General features: G+C 36.5%; 1 long non-coding RNA gene across 4 annotated transcripts; it reads right to left on the bottom strand.

Moving 5' to 3' along the window:
- Nucleotides 1–792: 792 nt before the first annotated feature.
- On the bottom strand, nt 793–17054 carry LOC112747003 (uncharacterized). 4 transcript variants are annotated; one of them, XR_011871938.1, is made up of 7 exons: nt 16745–17054; nt 16104–16248; nt 15507–15661; nt 14499–14607; nt 13375–13872; nt 13009–13238; nt 793–1367 (listed from the first exon to the last, which is right to left on the bottom strand). It is a non-coding gene; the product is annotated as an uncharacterized lncRNA (long non-coding RNA). The 4 variants fall into 4 exon arrangements; XR_011871937.1 differs by having other exon boundaries at nt 793–2144; nt 13009–13227; XR_011871936.1 differs by having other exon boundaries at nt 13009–13227.
- Between the last annotated feature and the right edge of the window lie 545 nt (nt 17055–17599).

Genomic DNA, 17599 nt, shown 5'->3' with positions numbered 1-17599 from the left:
AGCAGAATAGAAGTCTCATCTGCACCATGATGCCTGATAGTAGAACAGGCTATCTGAAAATCCCTGAGGTACTTGATAGGCTCCTGAGCAGGTAAGCCATGAAACTTAGGTATTAAGTTGATTAGCGCAGTCTTCAGTTCAAAATCTACAGACAGATTTGGGTGACGCGCTTGATACGGTTGCAGTGTAAAGTCTGTAGCTCCTGCTTTCTAGAGAGTAATCCTCCTGGGCATTGCCATATCACCTGCACGTAAATCAACCGAATTAGTAGTAGATGAGCTTGTTTCTTCCTCAGATGGCAGTTCAGATTCGCCCTCAGATGAGACTGGTGAATTGATAGTAACTACTTCACCACCTTCAGAGGCTAACCGACGCCGAGCTCGCCTAATACGTGAAAGAGTTCTTTCAATTTCAGGATCAAATGCAGCTAAGTTTAGATCAGGCAGTGAATGTGTCATTCAACGAAAGAAACATATAGCTCATGGTAATAAAAACAAATAAAAATATGCAAATATGTAAAATAAAGAAATATTTACACCAACTAATAATTTAGCACGCAATTGCAACTCCCTGGCAACGGCGCCAAAAAATATTTACACCACTATTTTTTTCTATGATTTCTGCAGGTCGCGCATGTCACGCTTATGCGTCAGTCACGTGTACGCGTCACTGGTCATCTTTGCGTGTCACGCGTACGCGTCAGGCACGCACACGCGTCGCCTTGTAGAACTCCAATCCATGATAAATTAAATGATAACTGGAAATTGATTAGAGATAGAAATAGTTCTTTGCATTAATAAATTAACAAGAGAAGAAGATAAACTAAAGTAATAGAATTAATAAAAAGTAGAAGAAAACTAAATTAAAGGAATATTGAACCTGGATTTGAGAAGAAATTGAAAGAAGAAATCCTAAATCCTAAAACCTAGAGAGAGGAGAGAGCCTCCCTCTCTAGAATCTACATCTAAAACCTAAATTGTAAATAATGAGAAGTGTATGAGTTGTCTCCCTGTGTTTCCCCTATTCTGCAGTTCTTATTCTGTGTTTTTCGGGCTTGGAACTGGGCCAAAAGGAGCCCAGAAATCACCGGGGGCAAATTCTGATACGCTAAATTTTTGCAGATGCACACGTGTGCACCGATTATCTGCAGGGAAACCATGGCAGATTATATATCATTTCGAAGCCCCGGATGTTAGCTTTCCAACGCAACTGGAACTGCCTCATTTGAACCTCTGTAGCTCAAGTTATGATCGATTGAGTACGAAGAGGTCAGGTTGGACAGCTTAGCAATTCCTTCAGTTTCTTGTATTCCTTCCACTTTTGCATGCTTCTTTTCCATCCTCTAAGCCATTCCTACCCTATAAACCCTGAAATCACTTAACACACATATCAAGACATCGAATGATAATAAGAGAGGATTAAAATTAGCAAATTCAAGACCAAAGAAGCATGTTTTCAATCGTAGCACAAAATTAGGAAGGATTTGTAAAACCATGCAAATTGTATGAATAAGTGTGTAAAGACTTGATAAAAACCACTCAATTTAGCACAAGATAAACCATAAAATAGTGGTTTATCACACATCACTAGCCTTAAGTAGAAAATTAATTAATTGTCCTATTTGAATTTTTGGTTAGCTTAAGATAGTGAGTGTGTGTCAACTAAATGTGGGAAAATGTGAAAACTATGCTTGATGAGAATGTGTTTTGTTTTTATTGACAATTATTGAGAATTTGGGTGCTTACTCATGTAAAATTAGAGAAACCATATGCATTGATATAATATGCTTTCAATTATATAAAAAACAAAAGAAGAAAAAAAAAGAAAAAATAGAAAAGAGAAGAAAAAAGAAAAGAAATAAATGAATAGGGGATAAAATTACCCCAATGTTAAGTTCAATAAAAAGATCAATGCATATGTGATGGAATTAGACTTGATACATGAGTGTGTAAAAATATGCAAAAGTGATATTTTGGGTAGCTAAGCATGATTTTAGAATTATATAGAGTGTGTGTATGTGTTAAGTGAAAACTTAGGTTAGTCAAAGATTCAAATTATAACTCACCTGGCCATACATGTATCATCACCCTTACCTTAGCCCCATTACAACCTTGAAAATCCCTCATGATGTTTGCATTAGTACACTAAATATTTGTTGATTGGTTAGATGAAGAACAACGTTTTAGAAAGCATGAGTAGAGGAGATTAGAGTAGATCAACCCTAGACACTTGAGCGATTAGAGTGCATATACAATGAAATAGCATGGTTTTGTGAACTTCTCCTAATTTAAGCTTAAGAGTAAAAAATGCTTTTTAGGCCTTTAAATTTCTAATTTTAATTCACTTTGATTCCATTCGATGCCTTGATATGTTTGTTAAGTGATTTCAGGATTAGAAGGCAAAGATTTGGTTGAAGGAATGAAGAAAAAGCATGCAAAAATAGAGAATTCATGAAGAAATGAGGATTTGATGAACTGAAGGCCACGCGCACGCACGCGTACGCGTGAGATGAAGATTCGCCAGCGACGCGTACACGTCACCCACGCGCACGCGTGACCAGAGAATCATTAAGCGACGCGCACGCGTGATGTTGGTCACGTAACTCACTTAAAGGCAAAACGCTGGGGGCAATTTCTGAGCTCAAGGAGGCCCAAATCCAACTCATTTTTGATGCTTTTGAACCCAAGGATGGCAAGGGATTGGGGGAAAAGTCATAGTGTAGTTTTCATCATGTTGTAGGTAAAATTCTAGAGAGAAAAGCTCTCCCTTCTCTCTAGAATTTAGGGAAGTTTAGGTCAAATTCTCTTGGATCCAACTTTAAATTCTTGTTTTGATTTAGTTTTTCCTTTTAATTTCTTGTTATTACATCTTTACTATTCTAGTTTTACTTGTTATTTTCTCTATTTTGTTACTTTTATGTTCATGGACTCTTGTGGATTTAATTTTCCTTTAATGCAATTTCATGTTTCCATGTCCTTTTTATGTTTATCTTAATTGCTATTGTTGATTTCTTGCTTGTGTTAGTTATGGGTTCTATTAACTCTTACATTTTGTGATGTTTACTTTTATTGCACACTAGGTGTTTGATAGAATGTTTCCTCTAGTTTTTTAGTAGTTTTCTTTACTCTTGGCCTAGGCTAAGGGAATTGGATGACCTTGAGTCATTGGGTCTCAATGAATTGGTGATTTGAGAACCCTATATGGTCAATTTGATAACCATTGACTCTAGCCTACTACTAAGTTAATTAGTAGCTAGGTTAGGACTTATGGATTGATGTTGATCAAGCCTATTTGACATATCTTAATGCTTTGAGGTAGACATTATACTTACTTCAAGCATAGAGGTAGACTTAATGGGTTGATCCCTCATAATCGTCAATACATGGTTTGTTGACAAGGATGGTGATCTCAATTCCCATGCTTAGCCAAGAGTTCTTCCTTTCTTTTATTAATTCTAGTTATTTACATTTCTTGTTCCTTATTACAAAAACCCCAAAACATCCCTTCATAGCTAATAATAAAGCACTTCATTGTAATTCCTAGGGAGAACGACCCGGGATTAATATTCTCGGTTAATTTTATTGGGGTTGAACTAGTGACAACCAAAATCTATTAAAATTTGATTTGAGTATTGTTAGTTGGTTGGGAACTATACTATCAACGGATTTATTTTGAATGAAATTCCTAACCATACGAAAATGCTGCATCAAATTTTTGGCGCCGTTGCCGGGGAATTACAATGGTGTTATGTTATTGGCTATTGTATATGTGTGAATATGTGAATATGTTTGCCCTTTTGCTTGTATGTTAGTTTTTGTTTGGTTTAGGACTTTGTTGCTTATTTTGTTAGCTTTTGTTTTTTTGTTTGCCACTATGAATTCTCATCCCTTTGGCTATGAGTTTGGTTCAAATTATGTTGTAGGAAATAGGAGCTACAATGACAACATGCATCAAGGATGGAACAATCAAAGATTGGAGGAGCCTCAAGGGATTGATCAACCTTCTTGGCAACAACAACCTCCAGTTTCTTATAGGTATAATTCCAACCCTAATGCATATCAATCTAATGGATGTGGTGACCCTCATTATGGTTGTCAACAACCACCGCCATATGCCTATGAACCATCTCCCCAACATAATTTTGAACCACCTTACTCACAAGCTCCATACCACTAAACACCTCCATATGACCCTAATCCTTATCCACCATACCAACCACCTTATGAGCCATATGAACCATACATGGAGCCACCGCAATTCCAACATAACTACTCCCAAGAACCGCCTCCATATACACCATCTCCATACCCTTACCAAGATAAACCACCTTCCAATTATGAACCCTTTCCCCCAAACAATGAACTCTCTCTTACACCACCTCTAATGGATGAGTCTCTCCATGCCTTCAAGCTAGCACAACAAAGAGATATTAGCTCTTATCTCCAAAGGCAAGAAGAGACACAAAAGGAGTTCAAGAAGATAGAAGCCGTGCTTGCCACCGTGGTGGAAGCCGTTCGCAACATGGTCTCCTCCTGCCTAAGCCTATACGATCAAGGAACTCCCATTGTTGAATATGGAGAAGCAATCAAGCAGCATAGTGAGGGAGTGAGTTTGGTGCTTCAAGGTGGAGAAGAGGAGTTGAAGCAAGGAGTGCAACAAGAGGAGAGGGTAGAGATGATTGAAAAGGAAGGAGTGGTTGAAGATCTAGGAGATGTTGGAAGTCCACAGGGATGTAGAATTAGAGAGCCCTCTTCCAAGAAGCTTAACATTGATTTTAAGGAGGGTGTGCAACCTCCAAAGCATATCATGATTGAAGACTTTGAAGAGGTTTATCAAGAAATGGATTCAATCATTGAGGAATTCCTATCTACAATTGAATCATTCCCCATTGGATATGAAATTGAGATCAAAGAAGAAGATGCACAACCTCCCATGCCCTTGGTAAGCAATGAAGAGGAGATTAAATTGGAAGAAAGCCACCAAGAGGATGAGGTTAAAATTGAAGAAGCTTGTAAAGAGGTGGAGGTAATCAAGGAAGAGTACACGAGAGTGGAGCTTGCAAGATCATTGGAACCACCCCTTCCTAAGTCACCATCCAACACAACATTCAAGTGGGTAAAATTCTTATCCTCAAGCTTTATTTTCTCACTTGAATATGGTTTGATTGAAAATGGACAATTTAGAGCTCTTTGTGGAGTTAAGAATAGGAGAGAGTTGTGTAGTGGTTGGAAGTTTGATATTAGGCTCATCAAGGTTGGACGCTCAAGGTTTAGGAGCAATGGTTGGTGTAGAGCTAGATTACTTGGGCCTAGGAGAATGTTTAGGTACTTCATTGAGAATTCAGTTTACCTACCACCCAATTGGAATCATGATGATCAATTAGAAGATGGGTGTGAAAATAAGATATGGGATCCCGGATCACAACATGAAGACCAATTTTGGGAGCTCATATCTTGGGAAGAACTTCCCCCAAGCTTGGTGAAGATGGTTGGAAATTATGACAACCAATTGAGGAGCAAGCATTCTTAGAGGTTCAAGGATGAATACAAGCATAAACCGCCATGACAAGGAGCTTCCCAAATGTCCAACTTAAGGACTTAAACTAAAAGTGCTAGGTGGGAGACACCCCACCATGGTAAACTCTTTCCATTCTCTTGTATATATAATCAATGATTGAATTGAGTTGCCATTATAGGTAGTTTTCTTCTTTGCATACTCTTGTTTTAGTGTTTTAGTTGCTAGTTTGTTTGATTAGATTTATGCCTTAAGTTGTAGGTTAGTTGTTGTTGAATTATATTTTACTTGAAGTGTAAGTTTTGTTTGCTTTATATTTGAAAATTTTTTCTAAAAACCAAAAAGATTTGTTGTTAAATTTGAATTTTGATTGTTTTAGAATGCTTGTAGATTAGGAGAGTGCCTTGTTTCTGTTTTCTTATGTTAAAAAAAAGTGCACACCACGCCTAAGCGTGGCCGACGCACACACGTCGTGTGGCATTTTGACACTCTTGGTACAAAAACCAAAGAGTTGTGCTGGAGTGGTGCTGGTTTTGTGCGAGTAGAACAAATTGGCCCCATGCGTACGCCTGGGTGACGCTTCCGCGTCACCTGTACTCTCTATGATCCACGCATACGCGTCGACCCACCATCCTGCCTACCGATGCGTATGCGTCGCCGAAGCACACGCGTCGCTTTCCGCGCCCTGTTTCCCCTGTTCTACCCTATTTTCTTTTCTCTTCTCTTCTTTTCTTTCTCCTTTCTTCTTTCTTCTTTCTTCTTCTCTCTTTCTTCTTTCCTTCTTCTTTCTTTCTACCTTTCTTCTTCTCTCTTCTTCCTTTCTTACTTTCTTCTTCTCTCTCTCTTTAAAATTTCACTTTTTATTTTTCTTATTTTCATTTTCTTTTATATGTTGTATTTGCATGTTATCATTTATTGTATTTTAATTTTGTTTTTATAGCTTGTTCTTATTTTCTTTTTCAAGTTTCTTATTTTAATAATGGTGTTGAATTCTCTTACTCAATTGTTGAGATTTTCTTGGTTAGTTTTGGTGCTTCTTGACTTGTTTGATATTGATGGGTGATGAAATTTCTAAGTCAATGCTTAATCTTGTATGACTCTTGTGCTCTTTGTGCATTGACATGAACTTGCATGTCTTTCATGACCCACTTTTTCTTGTTTGAACTTGACGCTCAATATGCTCTTTATGCTTTAATTTTACTCTTGCATCAAGTATTAGTTAGTATGCCCTTTGCTTACATTGCCTTCTCACTCACATGTTGTAGCTACCATGTAGTTGAGAACCATACTCTTATTTAGCATTAGTCCCGCCTATGTTCTATTGCTTTGATATCTTAGTTGTGGGCTTAATTTTCTTTCTTTTTCTCTCCTTTTAGGCTAGCCACCAAGAAGGAAAGGAAAGGAGAAGCTTCTAAGTGAGGCAACAAACAAGTCCATCTGCACAATCGTTTGAAGGAGTTCCTCAATTGTAGCAACCCGTCCACCTTGCTCTTCTTTGTATGCACCAAGGACGGTGCAATCTTCAAGTGTGGGGAGGTCGTCCGACTGATCTCCGTGGGTAAGCATTTCCTTTTTCAACACCAATTCTTAATTTTTTTTGTAGTTAGTTGTTGCATTGCATGTTAGGGTGCATGATAGTTATGGTTTGTATATATTTTAGCACTTTTTTTAAGTTAGGACTACTTGGTTAGGGGGATGATTTATTTTCCAAGAAAACTATTTTTAGGGCACCTACCAATTTAAGAAAAAAAAATTTGTTGAACTTGCTTGAAGAATGTATTTTGGAACATGGTTTTTGAGCTAAGAACACAAACATGTGAGTTTTGAGCCTAATGGTTTGGTTACATCATATAACCACTTATTTTCATTCTTGTGTGCATTATTCTCTTTCTCTGATTGTAATCTTTGATTTGTTTGATTCTTTATATCCATTATTTTGTATATGAATGCATTTATATGATTGAGGCCATCATTTCATTTAGCTCACTTACCCAAATAGCCTACCTTTTATCAACCGTTGTTAGCCAATTTTGAGCTTATTTAATCCCCTTTTGTTCTTAATGTTAGCACATCACTACCCCTAAGTGAAAAACAATAAATGTCCCTTAATTTGGATCTTTGATTAGTTTAGGCTAGTGAGTGTGTGTATCATTTGGGTATGGGAAACTTGGGACATTGGTTGAGGTAAAAGTGTATTTTGTATTTTTGTTGAAAATCGTGGGATTGGGTACGACAGGGCTGACAATGGGTAAGGTAAGGTAGGGTTTGGACCCTACCCTAAACCTACCCGCGGGTTGAAAATCTTATTAAAACTCTACCCTACCCTACCTGCGGGTTGAGAATCTCTCAACCCTAACCCTACCCGCACCCTAAAATTCTAAACCCTACCCTACCCTACCCTACCCACAGAAATATCAATTTTTTTCAAAGTAAATATAAAATTCAATCATTTCAAATTTTATACATATTAATAACATAAAAAATAAAAAACTAATGCTCTAAATTACTAAATTAACTAACTAGTTTTAGTGGTTGTTTACTTATTGTAAGTCATTACATAAGGGATGTTGTGGATTCAACTCTCACTTCCTTCACTATATACCTATTTTTTATAAAATATGCGTTATATATGAGGTGCGAGTAGGGTAGGGTAGGGTACACCCTAAACTCGTACCCTACCCTACTCGCAGGCATACCCGGACCGTACCCTACCCTACCCGCAGCGGGTCGAGTAGCCAACCCTACCCGAACGGGTTAGACCGGGTTGGGTACCCACAGGTAAGGTATGAATTTCCAGCCCTAGGTACGTACTTATGCATTAAATATGTAAAACCATATGCATTGATACGTTTGTATGTACTTTGTTGTGAAAAAAATGTGAAAAAAATGTAGAAAAAATATAGAAAAAAATAAAAGGAAAAAAAAATATATATATATAGAAAAAGAAAATGCAATAAAAAGGGGACAAAAATGCCCCAAAGTAAAGTAATAATAACAATGCATATGGAATTTGAATTAAAGAGAATGCATGAGTATATGAAAAAGTGGGAATCATGGGTAGCTAGGTATTGTATTAGAACTGTATAGGTTGTTATATGTGTTTGGTGAGAGCTTAGGTTAATCAAAGATGCAAATTTCAAGCTCACTTTACCATATGCATCCTTACCTTGACCTTAGCCCCATTACAACCTATGAATAAGTCCTCATGATGAATGTATGCATGCATTGAATAATTGTTGATTGTTAGATGAAAAAAAATCTTAGAAAGCATGATTAGAAGAGAATTGAGTGAATTGACACTATATACTTGAGCGACTAGAGCGGATACACTTCCGGTGAGGGTTCGATGCTCAATTCCTTGTTCTCGGATTTCATGAGCTTTCTTCTTGCAAGTCTACTTGAACTTCATTTTCATATTTGAATTGGTGGGATTCATGAATCGTCATATGATTTTAGCCCTACTTGTTTATATACGTTCTTGGAGAATTGATTTACTTTTGACCAAGTAGGTAGAAACATTTTGCATTTAGTTGCATTCATATAGATAGGTGCATATAGTTTATTTGCATTGAATAAATGTTCATACACCTTTTCTTGTCTTTCTTGGTTTAGCATGAGGACATGCTTGGTTTAAGTGTGTGGAGGTTTGATAAACCCCAATTTTGTGGTTTATCTTGTGTTGATTTTAGGAGATTTTATCATCTTTTCTCGCATTTATTCAATGAAATAGCATGGTTTTGTGAATTTCTCCTAATTTGAGCTTAAGAGTAAAAATATGCTTTTTAGACCTTTAAATTGCTAATTTTAATTCACTTTGATTCCATTCGATGCCTTAATATGTTTGTTAAGTGATTTCAGGATTAGAAGGAAAAGATTGGGTTGAAGGAATGAAGAAAAAGCATGCAACAATGGAGAATTCATGAAGAAATGAGGATTTGCTGAACTGAAGGCCACGCGCACGCGTCACCCATGTGTACGCGTGAAATGAAGATTCGCCAATGACGCGTACGCGTCACCCACACGCACGCGTGACCAGAGAATCATTAAGCAACGTGCACGCGTCATCCACGCGCACGCGTGATATTGGTCACGTGACTCACTTAAAGGCAAAACGCTGGGGGCAATTTCTGAGCTCAATGAGGCCCAAATCTAACTCATTTCTGATGCTTTTGAACCCAAGGATGGCAAGGGATTGGGGGGAGAAGTCATAGTGTAGTTTTCATCATGTTGTAGCTAGAATTCTAGAGAGAGAAGCTCTTCCTTCTCTCTAGAATTTAGGGTATTTTAGGTCAAATTCTCTTGGATCCAACTTTAAATTCTTGTTTTGATTTAGTTTTCCCTTTTAATTTCTTGTTATTACATCTTTGCTATTCTAGTTTTACTTGTTATTTTCTCTATTTTATTACTTTTATGTTCATGCACTCTTGTGGATTTAATTTTCCTTTAATGCAATTTCATGTCTCCATGTCCTTTTTATGTTTATCTTAATTGCTATTGTTGATTTCTTGCTTGTGTTAGTTATGGGTTCCATTAATTCTTTCATTTTGTGATGTTTAATTTTATTGCACACTAGGTGTTTGATAGAATATTTTCACTAGTTTTTGGGTAGTTTTCTTGACTCTTGGCCTAGGCTAAGGAAATTGAGTGATCTTGAGTCACTGGGTCTCATTGAATTGGTGATTTGAGAATCCTATGTGGTCAATTTGGTAACCATTGACTCTAGCCTACTACTAAGTCAATTAGTAGCTAGGTTAGGACTTATGGATTGATGTTGATCAAGCCTATTTGACGTACTTAATGCATTGAGGTAGACATTATACTTACTTTAAGCATAGAAGTAGACTAAATAGGTTGGTCCCTCATAATTATCAATGTATGGTTTGTAGACAAGGATGGTGATCTCAATTACCTATGTCTAGCTAAGAGTTCTTTTCTTTATTTTATTAGTTCTTGTTATTTACTTTCTTGCTTTTATATTTCCTTGCCATTTATAAATCAAACCCCATTGCATCTTCATAGCCAATAATTGAGCACTTCATTGCAATTCCTTGTGAGATGACCCGAGGTTTAAATACTTCAGTTAATTTTCATTAGGGTTTGTACTTTGTGACAACCAAAAATAATTAAAATTTAAATTGAGCATTACTAGTTGGTTGGGAACTATACTATCAACGGAATTATTGTGAATGAAATTCCTAACCATACAAAAATGCTTCTTTCACAACCCCTTCCTGGATAAACTTCAGAAAGATCTTTGGAAGGAATATGAAGTCTTTTCCATCCAAGAAGAAAGCTATTGGCAACAAATGTCGAGGTGTAATACTATCCATTTTAAGGACAAAAACAATAGATATTTCCATCAGAAAGCTAATGGTCGCAGAAGAAGGAACCGAGTCACGTCCCTTATGGACAGTCATGGTTCTTGGATTGAGGATCCTGTTACGCTTAAGAATATGGGAGTATATTTTTTTAAAAATTTGTATTCTTCTGATCAGATCTGTGTTCCTTTTCCCTTGACAGGTTTCTTTCCTAGGATTGTGGATGAAGATATTAAGGAACTAGGGATGGACACCTCAGAGGAGGAAATAAAGAAGGCTGTGTTCAATATAGGAGGGTGAAAAGCCCTAGGGAGAGATGAAATTCTAACTAAATTCTTTCAATTCTCTTAGGACACTATTAAAGATTCTTTGGTTACTTAGGTTTGGTCTATCTTTCAGGAACCTAGGAATATCGTGAACGTTAACCAGACTCTCATCTCTATTATTCCTAAAGTTCCTAACTCCTGAGAATTTTACTCAATTTAGGCCTATTAGTCTCTGTAATGTTGTTTATAAGATTATTTCTAAGATTGGTGTAGAAAGGCTAAAACCCCATATGTCTTTTCTTATTGCTAATACTCAAGCTAGTTTCGTCGCAGGAAGGGTTAGTGCAGATAATATTTTGGTAGCTCAAGAAGTGATCCATTCTATGAGGACAAAAAATTGCGGAAAAGACTTTATGGCGGTCAAGATTAACTTGGAGAAGGCATACGATAGGCTCAATTGGGATTTTATCTTACATACCCTCAAGGAGATGCATCTACTAGAGAGCTTGATCAGTGTCATTGAGTATTGCATAACTACGCCAACTATGAATCTTATTTGGAATGGGTCTCCATCAGAAGAATTTCGTCCCTCGAGAGGCATTAGACAGGGAGATCCCCTCTCACCTTACCTTTTTGTTCTTTGCGTTGAGAGACTTTCCCACCTTATTAACTCTCGAGTTAATGATAGGAAGTGGAAACCTATTATGCTATCTAGGAATGGGCCTAAACTCTCTCATCTTTTCTTTGCAGATGATTTAGTCTTATTTGCACAAGCTAGTAAGGATCAAGTAGATGTCATAAGGGAAACACTTAAGGTTTTCTGTGATAGCTCTGGCCAAAAGGTAAATTTTCAGAAATCTTGTGTTTTCTTCTCAAAGAATGTAAATCACACCAAGCAGGAGCTTAGTTAACATTTGGGCATCAACCTAATGTGCAACTTAGGAAAGTACTTTGGTGTTTGCCTCATTCATGAGAAGTGCAACAAGCAACATTTTCAATACATCATCGACAAAATGAAGGCTAAACTTTCTAACTGGAATATGAAGACGCTCTCTTTTGCAGGAAGGAGTACCCTCATCCAGTCAGTCTTATCATCTATCCCTAGCTACGTGATGCAAACCATATTCTGAAGGAAGTTTGCAATCAAATAGACAAGATTTGTAGAGACTTTCTTTGGGGTGAAACTGAAGCGAACAAAAAGATTCATTTAATAAAGTGAGATACTATTTGCAAGGCGAAGAGTATAGGAGGACTTGGTATTCGAAAGGCAGAAGATACAAATACTTTATTCCTCATGAAATCAGCCTAGGGCCTTATTTAGGATAATCAATCCCTGTGGGTCAGAGTTATGAAAGGAAATATGGGTGTGGAATTCAGTCAATTCCAAAGGTACTTTCCAAAGCTAGTAGTTTAAATGCTTGGAGAGGAATTACAAAGATTTGGAACCAATTCAGCACTAATATCATTTGGAGAATTGGAAATGGTAAAAAGATATCATTCTGGAACGATCATTGGGTGCCAGGCATAGGCTCGCTAAAAAATTTTGCTATAAGTCCTATTGACGGGGATAGGAGTGATGAGAAGGTGGCCGCTTATGCGAGAGCAGAGGAAGACTGGGATTGGTTCAAACTAAATCAAATCCTTCTGGAGGAGAATTTAGAGTTAATCCAGATTATAAAAGCCCCTCATTCTGATTTAGGAGAAGACAGTATTAGCTGCTTACCAAAATCTAAGGGAGATTTCACTATTAAATCTGCCTATGAAGCCTATTTTTTAAATAATGAGAACACAGAGAAAAATTTTAGAGATGTTTGGAAGCTCAATATACCACAACGTCTTAAAGCATTTTCATGGCTAGTAATGTATGAGGCTCTACTCACTAATTCCAGGAGGAAAAGGATAGGACTTACCAGCAATGAGTGTTGCCCCAGGTGCCCTGGCCAAGAAGAGACCCTGCTCCATGTTCTCCGGGATTGTCACTATATCCGTGAAACTTGGATGAGCAGCATTGATAGTAGTCAACAAGGCAACTTCTTCAACTAAAACTTCCAGGATTGGTTCAAGCACAATCTTTGCATGACTGCTCGAAGAAAGGATGGGAATGCTTAGCCCACCTTATTTGTTACTACCTGCAATGCAGCTTGGAGAAATAAAAATGATTTAATTTTTAACAATTCGGGCATCCACAGCTCAGACCTTCCAAGAATAATTCAGAACTTAGCCAAACACTATTATGAGGTTCTTCAAAAAATTGACAAAAGCAGAAAAGCCCTTACCTCGACCAGGACTATCGACATTGGTTGGTCTCCGCTGGAAGAGGGATGGTATAAGCTTAATACTGATGGCTCGGTCCTCACTAATTCGGGAACCGGTACTTGTGGAGGACTTCTGAGGGATGCAGATGGAAGACTCAAGGTAGGCGTCATGTTTAACATCGGTGCGGTAACCATTACCACTGTTGAGCTCTGGGAAATTTATGTGGGATTAAAGCTCGCAATTGATTTGGGGCTAAAGAAGCTTGTTATAGAGACGGATTCCTGTGTGTATTCAACCTTATCCACAGCGCTTCTACCCCCCACCATTCCAGTACCTCTCTGGTGAGGGAGGGAGATCAAGCGCCTTCTAGCGAAGTCTGAAATTTTTCAGGTGAACCACATATTTCGAAAAGCAAATTTTGCAGCTGATGACCTTGCAAAACATGCGCATCTCCTCCCCCATGGATTGTGTTGCTTTAAAGAAGCCCCTCCTCTCCTTTTTCTTTCTTTGGACGCTGACTGCAGAAGGATAAAGTTTCCAAGATATTTTAGTTAATTTTTGTTTCTTTAGACTCTTGGCCCCGTGCCTTATTAAAAAAAAGAAAAAATAGTGTACACACAATTAAAACGAGACAATTCTAATTCAATAATACGAAATATATATATACAATTAATATATCAATTGTGATGCTTGACGTGACAATATTAAAATTCATAAAGTTTTCTTGAGAAACTCGTAATAAATATAAATCTACAGTACTGCGTCAATATCAAAAGGGCAATAAGAATAAAAAATTTTATATAATAATAATAATAATAATAATAATAATAATAATAATAATAATAATAATAATAATAATAATAATAGGATCGAATGATTCTTTTCTCATTTTTTTTATTCAATGTATATAATATCATTCCATTAATAAATATTGAAATCCGCTCTTATGCAAGAAAATAGAAACATCATAGATTTAAATTTGATTCCACAAATCTAAATCGAAAACATCGAATATGAACAAAAATAAATTTATTATTTCTTAATGATTCAATCATAGATGGTTATGATATCACTTGTTGGAATTTTTTAAAAATTTTTTAACCTAAATCATTAAGAAATAAAATACTTGAATGCGGAAGCATACCTGAATTCATGAAGTTGAATCATGATTGAAAGAGTTTGGATCTTGTGGTTCTTTTGATCTTCCTCAACCAAAGTCTTCTGTATTCCTAGGCGGCTAAATTGCAACTTCTCTGATGGAAAAAGAGTTATTGAGTCAGCTTTGGTATATTGAGGACCGAAACTCTGAAGGCACTATTTATATTTGAGCATGGCACCCATTAAATCCTAAAGCCCAAATAAAATAGTATCTAAAGTCCAAAAGATAATATATCTAAAATCCAAAAGATAATTATCTAAAGAACAAAAGATAATATCTGGTTTTATTCTCATTTAATTCCAAATCAAAAGTAATTATGACTTATTCAATTTAGCATTTATAAAAATAAATGAGACCACCATTATATAAGTCATTTAATTTAAAATAGTATAATTTGTTATTATAATTAATATATGTATTGTAAATAAATTAAGACAAAATAAGGTATACCTGCCATAACAAAGTACAATCATATACTTTAATACCAAAATATACCGAGAGTTGAACTTTATTATAGAAGCAGCGTATATGTGCCAAGAATTCAATATTGAATCTTTAGTCGATCAATAGGGAGATAAAAAAAATGGCCCAAAAATAGAACACTTGTGTCTACAATGTAGTGACCGAAAAGTTTCAAAAATAATATGGTAAAAACTTGAACAGCAAGTACATAGATATATTCTTCATGAAGTCTTTTAACTAAAATGGTGAAGTTTTTCACGAAACTTATATAGTAAACTATATGCAATATAACAAAAACAATGGTAGTTATGCATTTATGCTCATCCTTCTGACTTCTGAATTCCATATCTTGAAAAACTTGGTAATAAATACAGGAAATTTATAAGATTTTCACACTTATTTCAGTGGTGACAACATGTTCTCATGCATTCCCCTTCCTACATATAATTTTGGCTGCAGTAAAGTCATTGTTAGACACATAACATTTAGTTAGAAAAAAAAATGCAAAGACTAATAGCTTGTGCTACTCACCTGAGCCCACCACATTAACAGTGTGATGAGTCACATATTAGATCGCTCCAACTTTCGCCGCAGAGGTGGAAGGAAAAAGAGTAATACAGTCACTATGTTTGGCAACATATATAGTAGAACCATGTAGGTGTAAAGTGACCGGTCACCCCAATGCCCTGCCCAACAAGAACCATGATTCTTTATGGATTATAAAGACAATTCAGCTTGCATTATATATATTCAATTACAAGAACATGCAACCTTGTTAGAAAGAAAGTACCATGAGCTTCTAGAACTTGACCACCAATTCAGTGAAGGATTGAAAATTCAGTTAACATATCTTTTTAATTGACAGAAGTTGAGAAGCAATTGCATGATTATGTTAAAGCAATAACATGATCCATATTGTTGTTGACAAATGAGTTCTCCTGAATTAGATTATTCTTCGGCTATGGTAATTTCATTCAATTAAAACTAAAAGAAAAGGTCTACAAGACTACAAGAAATATGGTCAAATTTTCAATTGTAAATTGGCATCAATCCATTAATGTGGCAAAAGGAAAATAAAGATTAGAACATAAGACACATGAAGATAGATTGGTTGGTTTGTATTATTACAGAGGGGAATATGACAATGATCTCTTTCTATGCACTCTGATAGCTGTAAAGTTATTGTGTCCCCATCTTTGTTACTACTAGATTTTAGGGCATCGGCTTTGATTAAAGCAGATCTGCATGAAATCTCATGGTGCAATGTTTTTATCTGAAACGAAACACATCGAATCGAAATTAACAAAACAATTTGCATTTCTAAAATTAAGAGTGCAGTGATGAACTCATTGCGAATGCTTACCCTATTCCTTCCCAAATTAAGCTCATGCAAAAATTAATATAACAGAATCATCAATCACCATTATCAAATCGCAGAACAAGAACAAGGAAAGGAACGAAACGCTAAAGGAACTAACTGCTGAACAAGAAATAGCAGAAAGCTGAAATTGATGAATCCAAACTAGTATTAACTGAATTAAATTTCTATTCTAGACAACTATAGCATATATCACACCATTCCATGAAATTGAAAAGAAGAATTACGAACAGGTCAGAGAATACGAACAGCATATATCTTGCTGAATTATATCACACCATTCCATGAAATTGAAAAGAGAAATTAATTGCATAAAATTGAAAATCTAATCTCCAAGTGAAGAAAAACGGAGGGCTTCAGTTTTGGTTAATTAGCGGATTGAAAATCTAACCTCCAAACAACAGAATCACAAAATTAGTGTTCGGATTAGAGCAACGGCGGAGAGAACTCTGCGACGACGGCGATGAAGGGAGCAGACGCGACAAGAGCGGCGGAGAGGGTTATGCGACAATGGTGACGAAGGGAGCAACGCTACGAGAGCGGCGGCGGAAGGGGCTCATGAGATGCGAGTGGTGGAGGGGGCTCATGCGATGCGAGTGGCGGCGGCAGCGGCAGCGGCAGCGGCGGAGAGAAGAAGTAGCACGTTGACAGAGAGAGGAACTCGATAAAGGTGATGTGTGGTGTGAATGGAGCTCGATAAGGTGGGGCAATGCTAGGTTTAACTCTATTTTTTCGACGGAATATTTTAAATTACAGACAGAATTTCTGTCTGTAATAATTTAACAAAATGCAATGTTTTTATTCATTTAAATACAGACAGATTTTTCGTCGGTAACTATTTTCCATAAAAAAAAAATTTTCGACAGAATTATTGACAAATTCTCTTTTTTATCTGTAATTTATGTTAATTCATTTTCCTTCGTTTTCAACAAAAATTCCCCAGCAAAATCTGTCTGTATTTCCGTGGGATAAAATCTCTCGAAAATATCTGTTTGTAATAAATAGTTTTCTAGTAGTGGCGAGGCTAATAGTTCCATTCTGCATTTTCTTCACCAAAATAGAGGGAATGGCTCTTTCTTCCTTTCTGCATCTCCTTAATGCTTCTCTTTGCATTTGACTTATCTCTAGTATTTCCATAGCATCTTCTGGGTTTTCCTCTTCTGAGTCAGTCTCCGAAGAGTCTTCTTCACCACTAGAGTTTCCTTTCTATGCATCGGGATCAGCACTACCGTGCATGACTAAGTCA

The sequence above is a fragment of the Arachis hypogaea genome, chromosome 15, assembly GCF_003086295.3.
Source record: "Arachis hypogaea cultivar Tifrunner chromosome 15, arahy.Tifrunner.gnm2.J5K5, whole genome shotgun sequence".
In the NCBI taxonomy this organism is placed as follows: Eukaryota; Viridiplantae; Streptophyta; class Magnoliopsida; order Fabales; family Fabaceae; genus Arachis; species Arachis hypogaea.
The sequence above is the reverse complement of the archived record's forward strand: the minus strand, read 5'-3'. Positions and strand labels throughout refer to the sequence as shown.